This window comes from Drosophila melanogaster, chromosome 3R, assembly GCF_000001215.4.
Source record: "Drosophila melanogaster chromosome 3R".
Lineage (NCBI taxonomy): Eukaryota > Metazoa > Arthropoda > Insecta > Diptera > Drosophilidae > Drosophila > Drosophila melanogaster.
Genome location: NT_033777.3, coordinates 26,810,342 through 26,828,658, shown reverse-complemented (window position 1 = coordinate 26,828,658; position 18,317 = coordinate 26,810,342). Strand labels below are relative to the sequence as shown.

General features: G+C 41.7%; 1 protein-coding gene across 3 annotated transcripts in view, besides 1 other annotated feature; it reads right to left on the bottom strand.

Moving 5' to 3' along the window:
* The window catches only part of Tl (Toll), a 43,363-nt gene that overhangs the window by 13,745 nt on the left and 11,301 nt on the right, over positions 1-18,317 (bottom strand). For all 3 annotated transcript variants that reach the window (NM_079794.3, NM_001276066.2, NM_170287.3), the window contains one exon: positions 1,963-2,083. The gene's annotated coding sequence lies outside the window, so the exon portion shown is untranslated. The remainder of the gene's footprint in view (positions 1-1,962; positions 2,084-18,317) is intronic.
* Positions 17,624-18,051: a mobile genetic element.

The following is an 18,317-nucleotide window of genomic DNA, read 5'->3' as shown; positions in this document are numbered from 1 at the left end:
TCGATGGCATCCATGTGAGGGTGTTAATTTTGAGTTTGTGTGTGTGATTATAATGCTGGAAAAAATATTTTGTTAATTTTTAATTTTAATTGCAGTCGCTTGTTTGGAACTTTATTTTATATATTTATTTACGCTGTCGCTGAATTTTGCATAATTATGTACTGGCCGGACTGTCAATATGGCAACATTTTCGAAATGGAAATAAACATTTTATTATTTATTTGTCAAATACAGAGCCGTCGAGTTTGTTTCGCTCGGATTGCAGCTGCATATTTGACGCTTGTGTATTTTTTATAGATTTTTGCACTTTGGCATTGGTGGGCGTGTGACAGCGCATCAATTAAACTAATTGTGCATTTAAATTGGCAAATTATTGCTCGATCCTTAATCATAAATTATTTATGCAATCAATTTGCATAAAGTCGAATAAGCCGTGCACATTGTGTTTGTCCTTTCACCACGTGGTCGCCGCCGCATTCGGCGGGCAAAATGGTCAAAACGGACGGGCCGGCAATGCAATTTAAATTTTGTATAGCCGCTTTGCTTATTCTTCAGCTGGGCCAAATACGCCATTGGCCTTCGTGGGTTTTGGCCAACGCTTTTATTTTAATTTGCGGTCAGCAGCCGTTGCATTTGCCGTTGCCTAGCGAAAACCAATTAAGTGGGCTCTAAAGCTCGCGTTTTCTAGCAGCGCGTCCAATTGAAAACCATGCGCGAAATTTAAACATTTTTCAGCAATTTTTTGTTTCGCCTCTTGCCGCTTTGGTTTGTCAGTGCTCGGCTTTAACGCAGTTCGGCTGGGCTTTTGGTTTTCATGCCCTCCGCTAACTCTGTCAAAATTTAATTAAATTCCTCGGCTCTTTTTAAGCCGCAGGGTTGCAGTCTTAACGCATAATTTGTCTACCAACTCGAAGAGCTACTGTAGTACATGTGGTACAAAAAACATGGCTTTTGCAGCAAGCTAAGCTGCAAAATATATTCGAGATGGCTTATATGTGTTGCATACTGCTCGGGGCAAGGTGATTCTTTTTTCAAAGATTAACTCGTGAGCCCATTTAGTGTTATTTGTATCATGATATTTGTGATATGTACATTATTATGGAAAAAAAGAAAAAAAAATGTCGTGCGTGACAGCATTTGTTTATATTTTAAGAACCTTCTCACGCTGCCACATCTAGCGCAAAATGAAAAAAATAAAAGTACATTAATAGTGGCCGCTGCCGCGTAAAGCCTTTCAGCCATTTTTTTTGTTCTATTCGCCCCGTTTGTTTTTAGACGCCCATAAAAGCGGCGCTGAAAATGTTTTAAAAGTGTTTTTCCTTATGCAACACAGCGGCGACAAAGTGTTTGTGGCGAATACGTATTTTTTCGTGCTCCTCCTGTTGACATTTACAAAAAAAAAAAATGGCTGTCACAATGCATTTTCGCATTTTGCATTTCGCAAAAAGAGCGAAGGAGATGGTGTGGCAAGAGGTGGCAATAAAAAAGTAACAACAAGTGCCAAGTGTGGGTGTGTAAGTGGGTGTGTGTTTGGTTGTGCGGCTGACAGTGAGTGTGTGATAAGTTATGAACTCTGTGGGGAAAGTGCTGAAAATTTAGAAGCGTTCCGCGCTCTTTTCCTTTTTTTTGTTTTTTAGGGTATTCCAATGTGCTGCACATTTATGAAAATAATTGCGGTTTTTATTTCTCTATTTTTTTTCCACTTTGTCTATTGTCCACGGCAGTGCCATATTTATTTAATGCAATTTATTTATATTTGTAGTTCGCTTTATGCTCAATTACACAAAAAACCACAACAAAAAAAAGGTTAAATGAAAACTGTGCTCCAATGGAATAATAAAATATTTAATGATATATAAATAAGAAGTAATCAAAGCATTTTTTGGATATTATTTATAAAATTTGTAATCAATATTTACAAGCAGCGCATGGAGAGCTGTAATAATATTTATTTTCTCTTACCTTGCTCAGAACTGTACTTGTTGGTTGGAGAAAGGCAGATGTGTTATCCTTGTATCCTGGCGTCCACTACAGATGCATCTGCAGTCGGTTGAACATTTTTTATGTATTTTTAAGTAATTTACTGCAACAAAAAGCGTGAAAAATATGCAAATTAGCTGAGGGGTCGCAAACAAGGTGGAAGGATGTAGGTGAAAGAGTAGGGCATCTTATTAGCATTCCAAATGACTTGTGTGGTGGGGCCATTTCTTCAGAGAATTTTCAACTTTTCGTCTGCTAGACAAGTGGCGCACATATATATAGCATAGCATGTGTGTGGGTGAGTGTCATTATGACACTAATTATGTCATACATACGCAGAAGTGGCAAACAAGCCGTGTCCGTGTGTGTGTTCAAGTGTGTGTTCGGTGTGCCAACGACACGTGTGTGTGTGAGCCACTTAAATTTCAACGCATACGTAATGCCTATTCATGAGCGATGTCGCCCCCATTGCAGCCGCTTAAGGGCGTGGCTGGATGTGTATGCTTAATTTAATTAAGCTGACTGTTACTTAGAATTTGCAATGCAGCCATAACCGCAAACAATTTGCAAGTCAAGAGCGTATAATGCAGACAAGAGGCGGCCAAAGGATTACGTTGACTGAGTGCTGCTGCAACTTGACATGAATCACTCGCAACGGGCATGGCTAGGACAAATCCGAAAAGTCTCTCGAAAAAGAATATTCAAATTTGTAGAATAATTCTATTCAATTTGCGTTGCATTTCGGGGCCAATCGAATGAAATTGAAAAAGCCAGAAAACAGTTTCAAGAAAATAATTAAGAACTAAGCCCAGATTGCAAATAAATGACAAATTTCACCAGGGTCGAAATGGGAAAGGTCGTGTTCTGTAATTCGTTTATTTCCTGCCTGCCTTTGCAAAAAAGGGGAGAAGGGAAAAAAAGGGGCATGGGGAATAAACTTGGCAAATCTACATATTTGAATATATTTCTGGGACTCGACCATAAATAAGGAAGCATCCTTTGTATTTCTTTGTTTATTTTATATGCATGGCCAGCTCCTGCTGACTAAATTCATCAGCTCATCTCCGCCTGTCTGTCGCATTCGTGTGTGTCTGTTATTTGGTTATTTTGTTATTTTATTTTGAGGCCCAAAAATTCTCTAATTGCTCGCCGCATACAAATTGCCAGTTATCTAAACTGACAACTTCTCAAGAATTTCTAATTCAATTGCCTTTTTACTGTTCCGGGGTTAGGGACTCGAGCCAAAATTGAATGAATACCAAATATGTGTGCTGTATTTTCACAAATATTTATTTGACTTTCCATGCTCTGCGCTTCGGACTAATCTTTCGATTTTCTTCATCATTTTACATGGCATGTTTAGCAGAGATTATCGAAACATTTTCATCGCCACCTCGGCACCTCAGCCAATTTAAATTTCTTATGGATCGACAGTTGATTTCATAAATTGAGCAGATGCACAGATGAAAAAAAAATCAATATATTCCAATTTATATAATAGTATATAAATAATCCTAATAGTTCATTGAAGTAACCTGATACAGCATAAAATATGATATGTGCTTCACAACTAACTATTATGCTATTATATTCTTTAAACGAAATTTGTGAGTTAAATGGTGCGTTGAACTATTTCTTGTTGTGTGGTCAAGTCTCCTTAACAGCCATTATCTCTACGATAAGTTTGTTAAATGTCTGCGATAAATGCAAGCAGTTTGTTATCTACTATCCTACTATCATGCACCGCGTTTATGTCAGTTATACGTATATCTTGCTAATTTGCATAGGCTGAAAACCGCAATCCCTGACTGTTGCCACATAATGCTCCTGCATTCGTATTCATCCAAGCATGCGGTAACATGCATTCATGCCACACCAAACTCCCCCATTTCGACTGCCTCTCTGTCTGTCCGTCTGTCTATCTGTCAGCTGTGTCTGGCTGCATTTTCATATTGAAAATCACTGAAGTGGCAGACCAGTTTCCCCTGTACCCCTTTTTCCGCGTTTATGTGGCAATTTTGGTTCTCTTACTTTGCGAATGAAAGATTACAAAAAAAAAAAAAAAACGAGACGAGCGCATTTTAATTTTAATAGACATGGGCTCGGTAGATCCAAAGCTCTAGCCTTTCTGTGGATGTTTGCATAATGAGGCCTGCTTAGGGCGGCCAGCTCTCAATGGATGTTAATAGAAGTGATGCTTGCTGGCAGGCAACATTTTTATTGCCCTGCCATCTTTTTGTTAAATAATGAAATGTGCAAATGCGTTGCCACGTTGGCCGGGCGAACGTGTGCAGCAGCATGGAGCTCATGTGGATGCATGCAGCCGCCCCCTCCTTTTTTTACATAATTACATCGCAGCAGCTGCTGGAGCTCGTCTTTGTTTTTTGTTTAGTTGCTAATTTATTTGTGTATGCATTTGGGTCTTGCATTCATGCAACTCGCCGGCTCTCTTCTTTTGTTTGAGTTTTTCAGCAATTTGCAGCCTTTGTTCGGCACATTTAGTATGTAGAATATAGAATATAGAATGCCGCCGCCGAATGGTTGTGCATTTGTAATTACTTCAATTGCAATTGCAACTCCCTCTTGTGTATCTTTTACAACACATGTTTCATGGGCATAATTCGCGCTCGGATGCACTTAGCCAGTCTACTGTGCTTAGTTGGAAAAGCCTTTTAAATGTGGCCGAAACGATTCATTGGCCTGCTTTGGTTTCCACAGCACTTTCTAAGCTTCCTCGGTCGCCTTTTTACCAATTCTAGGCAACATGGTTAGCTGAAGTTCTTTATACCGTTGCGGCTCTTTTCCCCCCTTCTTTTTTTACCGTTTGTTGCGGGTTCGATTTCCCATTATGCTAAAGGTAGGAAAACGAAAAAGAAAACTAGTTCTTGTGCGGTGGCTCCCTCGCATTGGGTTTTTCTTTTCTTTTCTAATCACGTCTGTTGTTGCTCACCGCAGCCGGCGCATTGAACCAGGAAAGTAGATTTATGCATTGTTCTTGCTGCTGACGCTCTAGGTGTTTTGAGTTGTGGTTGCTGTTGTGCAGCGTGTTAATTACCTTCTGCTACTTCTTCGACGAGTGGAAAGTCGATATGGCCATGTTGCTGCTGCCGCTTGTTGGCCAGGAAGCGAGTCGCACGCATTAACCACAACAAAGTTCCCTGGGAAGTTGCACGAGAATATGTGCTTCATTTTCCACACGCATAAATCATCTTTTATTAGCATTACCACACGATGGCTTTCTGTAGCCTGTGGGATTCGGATTTCACAAAAGCCAAAAAATAAAAAAAGAAACGGAGTAAAAACGGAGAATGTTTGACTTCATGCCGCTGGAATTTTATTCTTTATGCTTTGCATGTTCAACTCTAATTGAAATATATGGCTGACCTCAAAAAACTGGAACCCCGAATTGGCTAGGCCATTTCTCAAAGCACGCAAAGGATCGTGCAGATATATACAAATGTATGTGTAGAATTTATACGAGTACATCACTCTCGGCTGTATTACACTTGACCTTTGACCAAATAAACTTATTCGCGTACAAAGGCAGGCAAACGAAAGCCTTGAAAAAAGTGTGTCTTAACCTACTTCCCGAAAACGAAAAAATTACTCAGCCAACTGGGAGAAAAAACCTATCTGAATGATACAAAAAATCTTTTCACTTTTGTTGCTCCGTTCTTCGTGTGCCTTTCCTTTCCGTTCCGCTCTTTTTTTTTTTGTAATCAACAAAGTTCAACGTTGGCATATAAATATTTGCATGTCCGGGACCAGAAAGGAAGTTTACAGAAGAAGAAGAGCCAGCACTTATTATTATATACGAGCATCAACAACAGCTTTAAATTAAAAGTGGCGGCAGTCCGGGAATTGGATGCTGTTCAGTAAGGTCCACTACTGAGGGTTGTTGTGTCAGCTGCCGTTGTCTGGACTTCATTTTATGCGCTGACAATTTCTTATTATTAAAATTACAGCGCCCAACCAACAGAAGGAAAAGAAACTGCACGATGAACGTGAAAACTTGAAAACTGGATAGGCCAACCATCAAATACTCTTTAAAAAACTGTGTAAAATATGGCACTTTAAAAATGCGACTCAAAAAAAAACATGATTAATTTTTTATGAATTAACTTTGGCACTACGCAGACTGCCGTCAACATGGAAATTGTTATACATAGATGAAATAGGTGTGAAGTAAAATGCAGTCTAAAAAAGGATAGTAATTTATAATTTCTTTATATTCTGAGGTCACCAACAACATCGTATCGTATCATATAAGTTAAGTACCTCTTTCAAGGAAGTTAAAAAGCCGAAAGGAAAATGCCGTTGTGTTAATGTGAAAATAATCTGATTTTTTTCTTTTTTTTTGCAGCACTCATCCAATAGTGCGGATCAAATGGCATATATTCCATTTCGATCCGCAGAGGTGTGCTCATTAGTGCTTTTATCTGGCGGATCCTTGCATTCAGATATTCAGATGGATTCGGATGCCGTATGTATGCGTATGCGTTCGTCCTGTCAGCTCCGCGTCATTTCGTTGGCATATTTGTGTTGGCTACATAAATCAGCGGTCGCATGTCATTAACTTGCGATAAATCTGTCATAAACAATGCAACACATAAATTGCCGTCGATGCCAAGTGCGGAATGGGTTGGTAATGGGTTCCATCAGCGACGGAGGCGTGGCACTCATCATCGGGCCAAACAATGTCGAAAATGCAAATCAGACTAGTACACTCTGTGGTGTCTGAGTGAGTGAGTGGGTGGGTGGGGGGTCGGTCGTTTGGTGTTGTGCGGATTGTTTGCTGCTGTTTGCTGGCTGGGGGGTCTTGGCCAAAAAGGGGTGGAATGGGTTGGAACTTTTAGCCGCTGTCGCGGAAGCAGCACAGCGGGCGACATTATGATGTTGACGAAACAAAGGCCCGTTTGTTGGCCTCAGTTTGTGCGTTAGCGGTCGTTATGCGTTTGCGTGTTAGTTCTCTGGCTATTAAAGCGGCTTTAAATTAATTTCTGTCGCTCAAAAACATATAATCTCAGTGGCCAGTTATTGTTTGGCAATCTTTTCGTGAATTTAATAACTTTATTTTTGTAGCTAGACCATGGGTCTGTACTTAAATTCTCCAAAATAAACACACTGGCCATTGCACTTAACAAATTGCAACGCAGTTAAAATTACAAACTGCAAAGTATTTGGCAACAGCAAATGCAATTTCGTAACAAAAGTCTTTTGCGCCCAACCAAAGGAGCATGATTTTTAATGGGGGCCATAAACATGCAAGGGCCATTACACAGAGGCGTCGGCAAAGGGGGCTTTTTAAACTCACATATCAGATGCTTCGATCTGCAGTTTTTCAGTCATCAGGACTTTATTGGCACATCTTACATACTAATAATGTCTAGACACCTTGTTCTTTATTCATTTCGAAACCCCCCTTTTTGAGTAATCAACGCCCCTGTTTTCAGTTGGCCATACAAATCTGTGGAATGACGTGGGCTAAAATGCTTCAATTACAGAGAAGTTGTGCTGGGTGTAAAACTTTGCGGTTTGTTGCTGTTATTCTCGTTATTTGCTGCTGGCCGCCGGTCGCTGCATTGACATGTAAATGACCTTTAATTGATGGGCTCGAGTGGCTTGATTGAGTGCTAGCGGGGCGTCGAGGGGGGGGGGGGTTAGGGGCAGTGGCAGAGGGCAGAGAGCAAGGGGTAAGGCGTCCAAAGAACTCGCACATGGTAATTTGCATTTTGAAAATGCCGCAACTTTTGTAACTTTATGTGGTGGCCTTTTCGCCATCGCCATCGGCATCGCCAGCGCCTTCGAGCATTTCCTGTCCAATGTCCTTTCCCTTGATCGTTGGACCCTTCGCCTGTTCGGCTGTTTGCCGTTTGCCTGGTTGTCTGTCAGTCTGGCTGGATGGTAAAATATTTATGTTGCTTCCACCCAACTGATTGCGGCGAAAAAGCGCAGCTCGGCGAAATGAGAATTTATCGCAAACACATAAAAAACGGCTACCCAAAACGAAGTAAGTGTGTGTGCACATATATGAGTGTGTACGTGTGTGTTAATGGGTTTTTCGTGTCCGTGTATTTGGGAGTACGGGGGAAATGGTCTTCCGTCTCTGTCGCGCGCCTGCACTTCCGCCGGAAGTTTGCATGTTCCTATATCATTCGCAAGAATCTGAAGCGCGCTTAAAAAAGCTGAAAGGCAAACGCAGTCACAGCCGCGTTGTTCTCACTCACTCTCTGTCTTTTATTTTTTGCCCCCAAAAGGTTACCTCCATTATAGCTTTTTATTTATGATCCAGGTTAACACATACACGGCCATGTGTGTGCGAGTGTGTGTGTGTGTTGCTAACGGTAATTGCGGTGTTCGCCATCGCTTGGCCCGCTGGCCCTCAAAGTCGATAACATGTCATTTGAGCGGCGCTAATGTCTTCATTTATTTTTAGCATGCCGCGCCTCGCTGCTCCGCCAGTCAACTGCCGTCCATTTTGGCCTGGCCCAAACGAGCTGTTTGTTTAGATAAAAGTTTGCTTTCGGCTTCCGCCCCACCTCATCATCTCCACCAAGCGCCTTTTTCCTAAAGCTCCCCATACCATACCAGCTCCTGCCCCACCAATCCGTGTGTGCCGGCCATAATTGGACACGAGTTCGGGGCTTGTTTACACATGCATTTTATAGACGCTTTTAACGTGCCAATTTTGTGGGGCTCTCGCTGCGTTTTAACCGATTCGGGGTTAATGTGCTAGTGGAAATCGCCCGAGTGGAGCTGGTCAATTTCCCTGAAACTCCAAGGCGCAACATTAGGACGAGGCGAGAAATTGGATGGTTAAGTACACAGAGAAAAAATTTAATGCTCGATTTTGAAAGTACAATATTTTGTACAAGTACAAATATTTTGTACAAGTACAAATATCTTTGCTTCGCTATAAATGAGTATAATTTTTCAAAAATTAGTATTATTGCCATTAGAGCATTTCAGGACACATTTGGCATTCTGAACAGCACCCAGTGCTAGATGCGAGTTCCAAGTTTTTGCCCAACTACGGACAATTGCCACGCACACAGAAATATGCTTGGGAAAGTGGCCAAAATGGAGGCTCACGCAATGACCACGTTCGCACTCGTCCGCAGTCATCCGCTTTTGGCCAGCATAATGAAGAATGGCTTCTGAACGTTTTAATGCCACATAAGTCCTTTCGGCCACGCCGAAAACGGTCTTTTGACGGGAGCAGCTCAAACTTGGCTAATTTCTCAATCAACGAATGGCGCTCTAATTGCGCATTAGGGCGAAAGAGGAGCGGTGGGGCACTTGATGGAGCTGGAAGCCATTTGAGAAGTAATCAAAAATCCCCATCAAAGTTGTGTAAGTTTGCCAAGTTCTGCGGAATATATATACATATATATATATATAAATGGTCGCTATATTTTTTGTTAGTAACCCAACCGCTTATGCAGGAATCCATAAAAAGTAACTCAACTCGCATGCAAATAAAGGATTGTGGGGGCTGGATGGGGACAGGGAGAAGCGGAAAACGGAAGGGCGAAGAAACTCGTGAATGGCACAAAAGATGCGCCACCCCCAAAACCCAAACCCAGCAGGCAGTCGCTTAACCCCTTGCGACAACTTCTTCTAGCATTTTCCTCACTCAACTCCGCAAGCCGCAGTAATGACAGTTCAAAAGGGCAACAAAGTACTAAAAATAGTGGAAATTACCGCAGGATATTCAAATTTCCACATTTGCGGAGAGGTAAGGAAAGCGCAAAGCACATATATGTACATACATATGTCTGTTTGAGTATGTGGGAGTGTGCTGCACATCGCATGCCATGCAAGTTGCGCCATTATAAACCTCGACTCCAACTGAAGTAAAGAAAGTGGCGGAAAGTGCTTTCTGTACTGGCCAACAGTTTCTGGGATCCACAGACAGGACTCGGGCACTGCTCCCGCCTGGAAGTGCTTTTTTTTTTTGGCCTTTGGCATGTGGCAGCGATAAGAATCGAATCCTTTTTGCATTGCATGTTAACACATGCAAATTGAAATGTCTAAATCATGCACTCACACACTGGCAAACGGTGAAAAACGCGCTGGCAATGAACGCGAAAAACACGGACGAAGCATTTCGAGGCGAGGGATATGCAGAAATATCTTAAATTGCATTTTAATTGCTACCCCAAAGCTTTGCCAGCACTTGAGTGGCTAAAGGAGTGTCCGATAACAATCGAGTCTAATATATTTTGACGTGCTCGCAGCTCACATTAGAACGAAGGAGGTTGCAGCAAAATTCTGAAGGGGTTTTGAGTTCCAGTTGATTAAATTTAGATGCTTGTACCCATTCTCAAAGCTACCATTGGAACTTACCATTATATTCAGAAGCGTAATTTGGTAAATATTGAGTTTGAACCTCCGGCAAAACCCAAACCTACGCCACTGTCCACCGTGGAAATGGCTTAGGCAACATTTAGTGGCTTTTGTGGCTTACCAACACCAAGCCATGTAAAACGCTGCGCGAATGAAATGAAATACTTGCGGTATCGGCCACACTAAAACCCTGTACTGAGCCCACTCCACATCGCACATTTTACAACACACCCAACCATTCACCAGGCGTCACTCCCCCGATGCAGGCATATAATTAATTATTGTCGCAACATCATTAATCAGGCTATGCCAGGACATCGTTTATATCCGCTCGCCCCGTCTCTGTCTTATGCCGATTGTCTGTCCTTGTCGTCCTTGTTTATTTATCTGTTGACGTCGCTCTGTGTGTGTAAGTGTCTGTGGCAGATTATGGTCACACTGCGAGTAAACCTCAAACAAGCACTTAAACGCATAGAGTGGGCCAAAAGCGGGCCACAGCGAGTTAACCAACTGACTGATGACTGTCGTCATGTGCGTGCGACCTTCACCCACTGCCAACTACTTGACACCCCACCCCAAACATCTACCACCCACTTATTTCGGGGAGCAGGAAATGAAAAATGATGTTTTTAATATGCAGGTCTAAATAAAAGTAGAAGTAACTGAGTGACAAGAACAGTGAGTAAAAGTGTCAAACTGGCTAATGCCGTTTCAGGGGCATTTAGATTTCGGGATTGCAAGGATTAACAAGTTAAGCAGCATTACGGCATTGTCGGCTGGCACATTAATTTATTTACAGGCAACATTAAGCACTGTCTATAGGTTAATTAAAATTATTGAAATCGCACGTCGCTCTTGAAGCACAGCGGCTATGTGGTCATTATGAAAATTAATTGGTTGAAACCCAATTGAAAGCATTTGATAATAAATACTGAAAATATGCAAAAAGGAATTGTCCACATTATCGTTTTTATCATTATCATTATCATTATTATTATTATTATTATTATGGCCATCTTTTTGGAGCGCCACTCCATTAACATAACGATAATGGCGATTCCTGGCACTGCTGCCTTTGTTGTTGATGATGATGTTGACAATGCCTCTGGTTTCTCTGCTGCGCTGCAATGCGCTGCGGCTGTTTAACTCTGCACTTTGGCATTAAGTATTTAATTGCCGGCTGCATTTACCAATAATTTTACACAAAGGACTACGCGACACGGCCGATTAATTAAGAAGAATATGCATAGTCACAGACAAAGGGATATGCGCGCATGCCGGCGGCCACAAATACAAATATATAAAAATTAATGAAATGTTGTGTTTATACAAATGATAAAATATTTATTAATTCGTTGCCGCGACACATGTCAACACCTGTTTTGCACGGACGACGCAGGTGCGTGGTCCTTTTTGGACGCTGGGCGTAACTGTAATTGTTTCTCAACAGGCTGTCGCAGGACATGTACGTGACAGGCGAAGTGAAATGGGGAATGGGTGATTGGGTGATTGGGTGATTGGGTGATTGGGTGCCTGGGTGATTGGGTTCTTGGGGGCCCCAAAGAGGTGGTAGGAAAAATCAATTTCCCTGCTGACCAAAGCCAGACATAAATATTTCATAAAATCAAAAATAAGGCTGGGACCGCAGAGAACGAGAACGAATGGTAGTGGTACTGGAGAATGAAAGACAAACAATTTGCCGCACTGGGATATAAAAAAAAGAAGGGGCACAAGGACCTCGACGAGAAGGTCCTGCATCCCTGGCAAAAGTTATTATTAAAATGATGACCGGAGGAAAATGGGGTGAACGCCGAGCGAGTGCGAAAGCAATTGAAAATCAGCGCATAGTCAAACGAAATAAAAACCCATAAAATCGGATTTCCAATATCGACAAACAGATAGATGGACAAGTCAGGCTGTGCACACACTTGATACGCAGGATGGTCTGCCGCAGACAGTCGCAGGACTCGTGGCTCCTGGAAGCCAGGAGGAGCTTCCTTTTGCATTTTCCCTCGGAATTGCATTTCATTTTGAGTTGTTTATCGATGGAAACGCAGCGGCGTCGCCTTCGGCTCCTTTGCCATCCTTTGCCATCCTTTTTCGCCGGCAATCGGAATATGGACCGTAAATCATTGAGAATTGCTCCGGTTGGCACGGCAGTCCAACCCACAATATCCTCGAGTAATTTATGTGCGTGGAGGCGGCGTAACCCGCCCGCCATAAGTGTAATAATAATAATGGCTTAATGATTATGTTTGTCATAAGCGGCCCTGGCACTCGGATTACGTTTTATGAAGTGCCGCAGGTCAGGCTTTGGGGCCCCAGGATTTGTCAACACCCCTTTCAATCTGGCATGCTTGCGTTTCATAAAGAATGAATTTATGTGGCCTCGGGATCATTTTCAGGAAGTCCCCCATCGCAACCGCACCTCCTGTATTTCGATCAATAATTTCTAGCAGGGGGTGGGTGTGTGGCACTCGGGTTTGCTTGAATCTCTGGCCATTGCCTGATTTTATCCTGTTTATTTGCGTGCGGAAATGAACACATGAAGGCATACAAATAGCAAACATAGAAACGCAATTACGCCCACTTCCTGCGTGAGCTTGGGTAGCCATAAGTTGGTTGTTATGCCACCCTCGCATTTGGGCTTAATAAATGCTTAACGCACTGCGCCGTGCCGATTGCTCGATCGACAAATCATCGGGTAAGAGGGAAAAGCCCATAAAAGAAATGTCATAATACATATTACAAATATAATAAAGTGCCCGAGGACCCGAGCACACGCATCGCTGGAGGAGTAAACAATTGTTTGCTGATGATGGAACCAACATCTCCTACTCCTCCTTCTGTTTTTTTTTTTCTCCCAACCCGGCTGAAACAGCTTAGCAACGCAACTGACAATCACAACAGCTTAGAGGGCCAACTGCCACAGCCAGACGTTGCCTCGAGTGGAGCTAAAACGATGCTTAAATATAACAGGCGGGAAAAAAATATGCGGAATGCCAGCTCCCGCTGATGAGCTTTCCTGCGACAACGCGGCGTATGTGTGATGCGTATACGTAATTTGTTATCATCGCCACCGCTGGCTGCCAGATTCAGGATAATAATTTTTGCCTGTCGTCTGTTTAATATTTTTCGCGCCTAATGAAAAATACTGGGCGTCTGCTTTGGGGGTCTATGAACTGCTAAACCCTCATTCCCTAGGGCTATGTATCATTTGTCACACACACATACAAACACACACACGCGATTATGCGACATTTCCTTTTTTATTAAGGCTTCCATTTATTTTTTGTCCTAATGCGTGGCCAGGATCTGTAGCTTTCAGCAGTTGGCTGGGTGCTGATAGCAGATAAGCATTTGATGAGCTTTAATGCCAAATTGGAATAAGGCAACATACAAAAGCAGCTTAAAATAATGCCAACCAATTAGCGTGTTTATCTGGTTAAATAACAAAACCCGTAAACTTAACGTGTTGACCATTTTGCGGAGTTCAGCTTGTGAAAAACTCAACAAAAATATGCTTTATATATGAATACAAATTAAAGTTTCATTTGCATCAGCCATTCTAGTTACGCGCAACTTCTGCGAATTGCATTTCAGCGGTTTTACAAACTTTTGTTGCGCAACGCGTGAGGAAAAGTTATGCGTAAATAAAGGATATAAAATTCACATGCGACTCGCTGAATGAAAGCAAAAAACTTTTTCATCCAGAGAGAAAAAATGTTGGACGCGAATGAATTGAGAAGGTCGGTATGTACGGCATAAATACAAGCCACTGTGAAATAAATATTCCCCGAAAACTTTTGACATGCAGCCATGAATAAAATGTATTTGTTTTTAATACCCATCAGGCACAAAGAACGATATGAACATAGTCGTAAGGGGGGCGCGGGGATTTCAGACTGATAGTCAGAGCAACTCAGTTGTACATGGCAGCAGCCACTTCTTATCTGCCTTTATTCGATTTAAATGAATATCAAAGAGTGCTTTTACATCCATATACAGAAAGCGAGTACACAACAATGATAAAGAACATTTAACCGATATTTATGGAATCAAGAATGGGTTATCGCTAAAGAAATTTAAATCAAAGGCTTATATTGAATTCAATTGGACACAAATAAATATATATTTTTGAAGGTCAAAGAGCACATGTTTTTTGTTGTGCGATGGCTTTAGAATTTTAATAAAAATAATCGAAGGCAATGAAATTCTAAAGAAATGCTTAAGATACAAGCAAATACTGAGAAGTAATTCTGTAATTTTTCTTGTTTACCCAACATGCAATTTTAGTTTTGCTTCAAGGCTATTGAGTATCTCCTTTAAAGAATATAAAACAAGTTAAAATTAAATTATCCAGCCTAGATCCCATTTACATGAGCGAATGGAATAGATTCGACAAATAATTCTAAATTATGTTGACATTTTAATTGAAAATTCCTTTTGAAATGCAAATAGAAAATCCAAAGAGAGACCAAATTCAATTGCCAACCCAAAAGCAAATCCGCCCCCATCCAAAAAATCTAAGTCATGTGAGCTGATGCTTGGGCATGGCGTATGTTTTTGAATAAATATGAAGTCGAGCTTGAAATTGAGCTGGTAAAATGGTAAAGAGAATTGGGGGAGAGCAAAAAAGGTTGAATGTAACGTAATAAGGCAGAATTAATAATTTAAAATATAAATTGCCACAAGAGCACATGAGATATTTTAACCACAAGCAATTTAAATATTAAATGAGAATGAGAAATGTAAAGGAGAACGGTTGGGGCAGTTGCATAGCCACCAGCAGCCGCAAAACTTGGAATCCGAAACCTTGGAACGCAACTTCCGTCTGTTCCGTCCGTTGCCGATGTTTGTGTAGCCATTTCCGCATCCTCATTTCATTTTCTACTCTGCTGCTGTTGCCTCCTTCTGTGCGGGTGTGTGTGTGAGTCTGTGTGTGAGCACGTCAAGTCAAATAAATTTAATAACGCATACACACATACGGCATAAAAACAAACCGACGTATGGAGTTACGCATACGCCACGTGGAGCGGCGGCAGCGGGGATATGGCCATGCCATGCCTCTAAGGATGCGCATCAGCGAACCGCAGTGGCGGCGTCTGATAACAATGCAAATTAACACGGCGTATGCGCAATATTTGTTTGCCACAGCCGTGAGCTCCGCATTTTACCTTAAACCTTAGCATATTATTTTGCGCGGGTCTTCGTCCGAACGAACACGCTTTACAATTTAAAGCCCGCTGGTAAATTTCTGGTAAATACACATACTGCCACACATGCCAGCGGTGTATATCTGGCCTGCATCGATTTTTACTGCCGTTTCGAGCCCAATTTTTTTGTGAACGGCCATTTTATGAGCCACTCACATGCCAGCTGGCGCAGACATAGTATATACATACATTTATACGTATACGTATTACACATCATTTCGCCCGCGACGATGCGTAAATTATGCTCTAAAGACAAGAGAAGCAATTTGGGGAATTATCAGCGCAGCCATTAACTTCCGATAACTGCCCAAAGAAATGTTTGAACAAATCGCTTTCTAAATGCCTGCTCAAGTCAAACTTTTGACGGGAAAGAAAAACTGGCAGCTCGAAATCAAGAATAATTTTCGGAAATGATTCATTAAAAGCAAGTGAAGATTACGCGTAAATGTTCGTATAAAAGTGGTTTATACAAGTGTACAATACATATTTTATGGTTTTATCTTATCATTTTCAAATATTTTAAAGAACTCATATAGCACTGGGCTATTACTCAGCTTAGATAATCTAGCATCTTCATCTTGGATATTTGTTTCATGCTAATGAGCCAATCTTCTTTTTGCAATTATCAGCAGGCTATGGATTATTAATTAAAGAAGTGCCACTCGAAATGAACAATCTGCTGCGAAAGCTAAAACCCCAGTGAAACCAGAAGAGCCACCACTCATGAGAATTGGTACTCGTTTATTAACTGCCATCCAGCCAGCCCGAGCCACACTCGAATTCGCTTGGTTTTTGCGGCTTGCCAGATCATTAGTTTTTGGGGAGTGTCAAAAGCGAGAAGCGCGCATTGTATTACATCAAAGGCTCGGGTGGATATCGACTTTTAAGCCATATACGGCTGTTGCGAGTCCCTGCGAATTGGAAAGCCATCAATTATGGCCCCAAAGTCAATTCAATGTAATCCAGCCAGCTGGCGCATCTTAATCGTGGCTCGTCGTCATCGTCGTAGTCGTAGTCGTAGTAGTCGTCTCAATTGCTAAATCATGGAGGCGAACTCCAGTTTGCCGACTGTATTACTTAGTTATGCATGCACATACGAGTATGTGTGTGTCATCATGAATATGCGAATGTGATAGCGAGTTGCGCCAATCAACTGTGGCTCGAATACAAGCTGAATCTGAATCCGAATCCGAATCTGAAGCTACGAATCCAGTGAGTCGCCGGCAATTGTCTGTGCAATTTGGTGCACAACAAGCACAAACAATTGTGGGAAAGGTTATTCAAAAGTCATGCGACTACCACCGCCTGGGAAAATGTAACGAAAAACCAAAGCGCCGAAACAAACAACCAAGCGGGCAAAAGCCACGCTTTCACGTAGCAAAGAGCTACAAATTTATTAGCGACTTTTTGCCACAACTGGATGTCGCATCCTTTCACTTTGCCAGTTGACCCTTTCTGACTTTTACATCCCCCCACACCCGACACCAGTTGAGTTTTCTGTGTCATAATCAATAATTAAAGTCGCCTGCGGACTGATCAAGATAGACAAAGTGTTTGGTTTTGGGATAATGGGCTGGGCAACCATAAATATGAAGCCACGTGAAATGGGTTTTTATGCGCAAGTGCAGATACGCTTTCAGATGCGGATGCAGATAGAAACAGAGATACAATCTGTGAATCGTTCGTGTGTGCGGCCATATGTGGTGCAAATATTTCATTCATGACGCTTGTAAATCTTCTTTTGATTGCACTTAATACTTGTCACACAGCACGGTGCAAAAAAGAGATTCCTAGCAAAGGCATTCCGCATACGGAAAATACCCAGGAGCTGGAGCTCAGCATCCACCACATTGGGAGCACAAAAAAAAAAGCCAGCCAGCAAGCAAACTAACAAGAAAAACTGCCAACGGTAGGAAGAAAATCATAATAATCCAGCATGTTTGCATTCAAATTGAGAATTTCTCATATGCTCCACCTGAATGGGAACACGTACGTATGTATATGCCACTGAATGTGTGCGTTAGTCTGCCTCCGCGCTTGTGTGCGTGTTTGTGCACAGAGAGAAAATTGAGAAATATTGTTCACACATGAACACGAATATATTTAAAGACTTACAATTTTGGGCTCCGTTCATATCTTATGTAAATGAATCGAGAGCGATAAATTATATTTAGGATTTTGTTATCTAAGGCGACATGGGTGCATTGCTCAAAAACATGTAATTTAAGTGCACACTACATGAGTCAGTCACTTGAGATCGTTCCCCGCCTCCTAAAATAGTCCCTTAGTGGGAGACCACAGATAAGGTCCTCGCCGCTCAAGATAGGCAGATGTGCCCGAGCGTGGGACCTCGATAAGGCGGGGACTATTTACTTAGGCCTCTGCGTAGGCCATTTACTTTAAGATGCGATTCTCATGTCACCTATTTAAACCGAAGATATTTCCAAATAAAATCAGTTTCTTACAAAAACTCAACGAGTAAAGTCTTCTTATTTGGGATTTTACAATATTATGTTATTAATATTCCGACCGCAGGCAAAGATTTAAGATGCTTTCATTCAAGATTTTGGTTCAAATTTAAATATTTAAGAATCAATCTTTAAATAACATTTAAATATCATGCTTTGGTTAAATTAGACTTCGCAATTTTTCCATCTGTAAGTGAGTAAGTATTTCTATCTCAGCTGGGAAATCTCATTTCATTTGTGCACCATGCAAACAGCCTTCTCACACACGAAGGCTGTCGTATTCGCCTTTCAGCTCTGCCAGTTA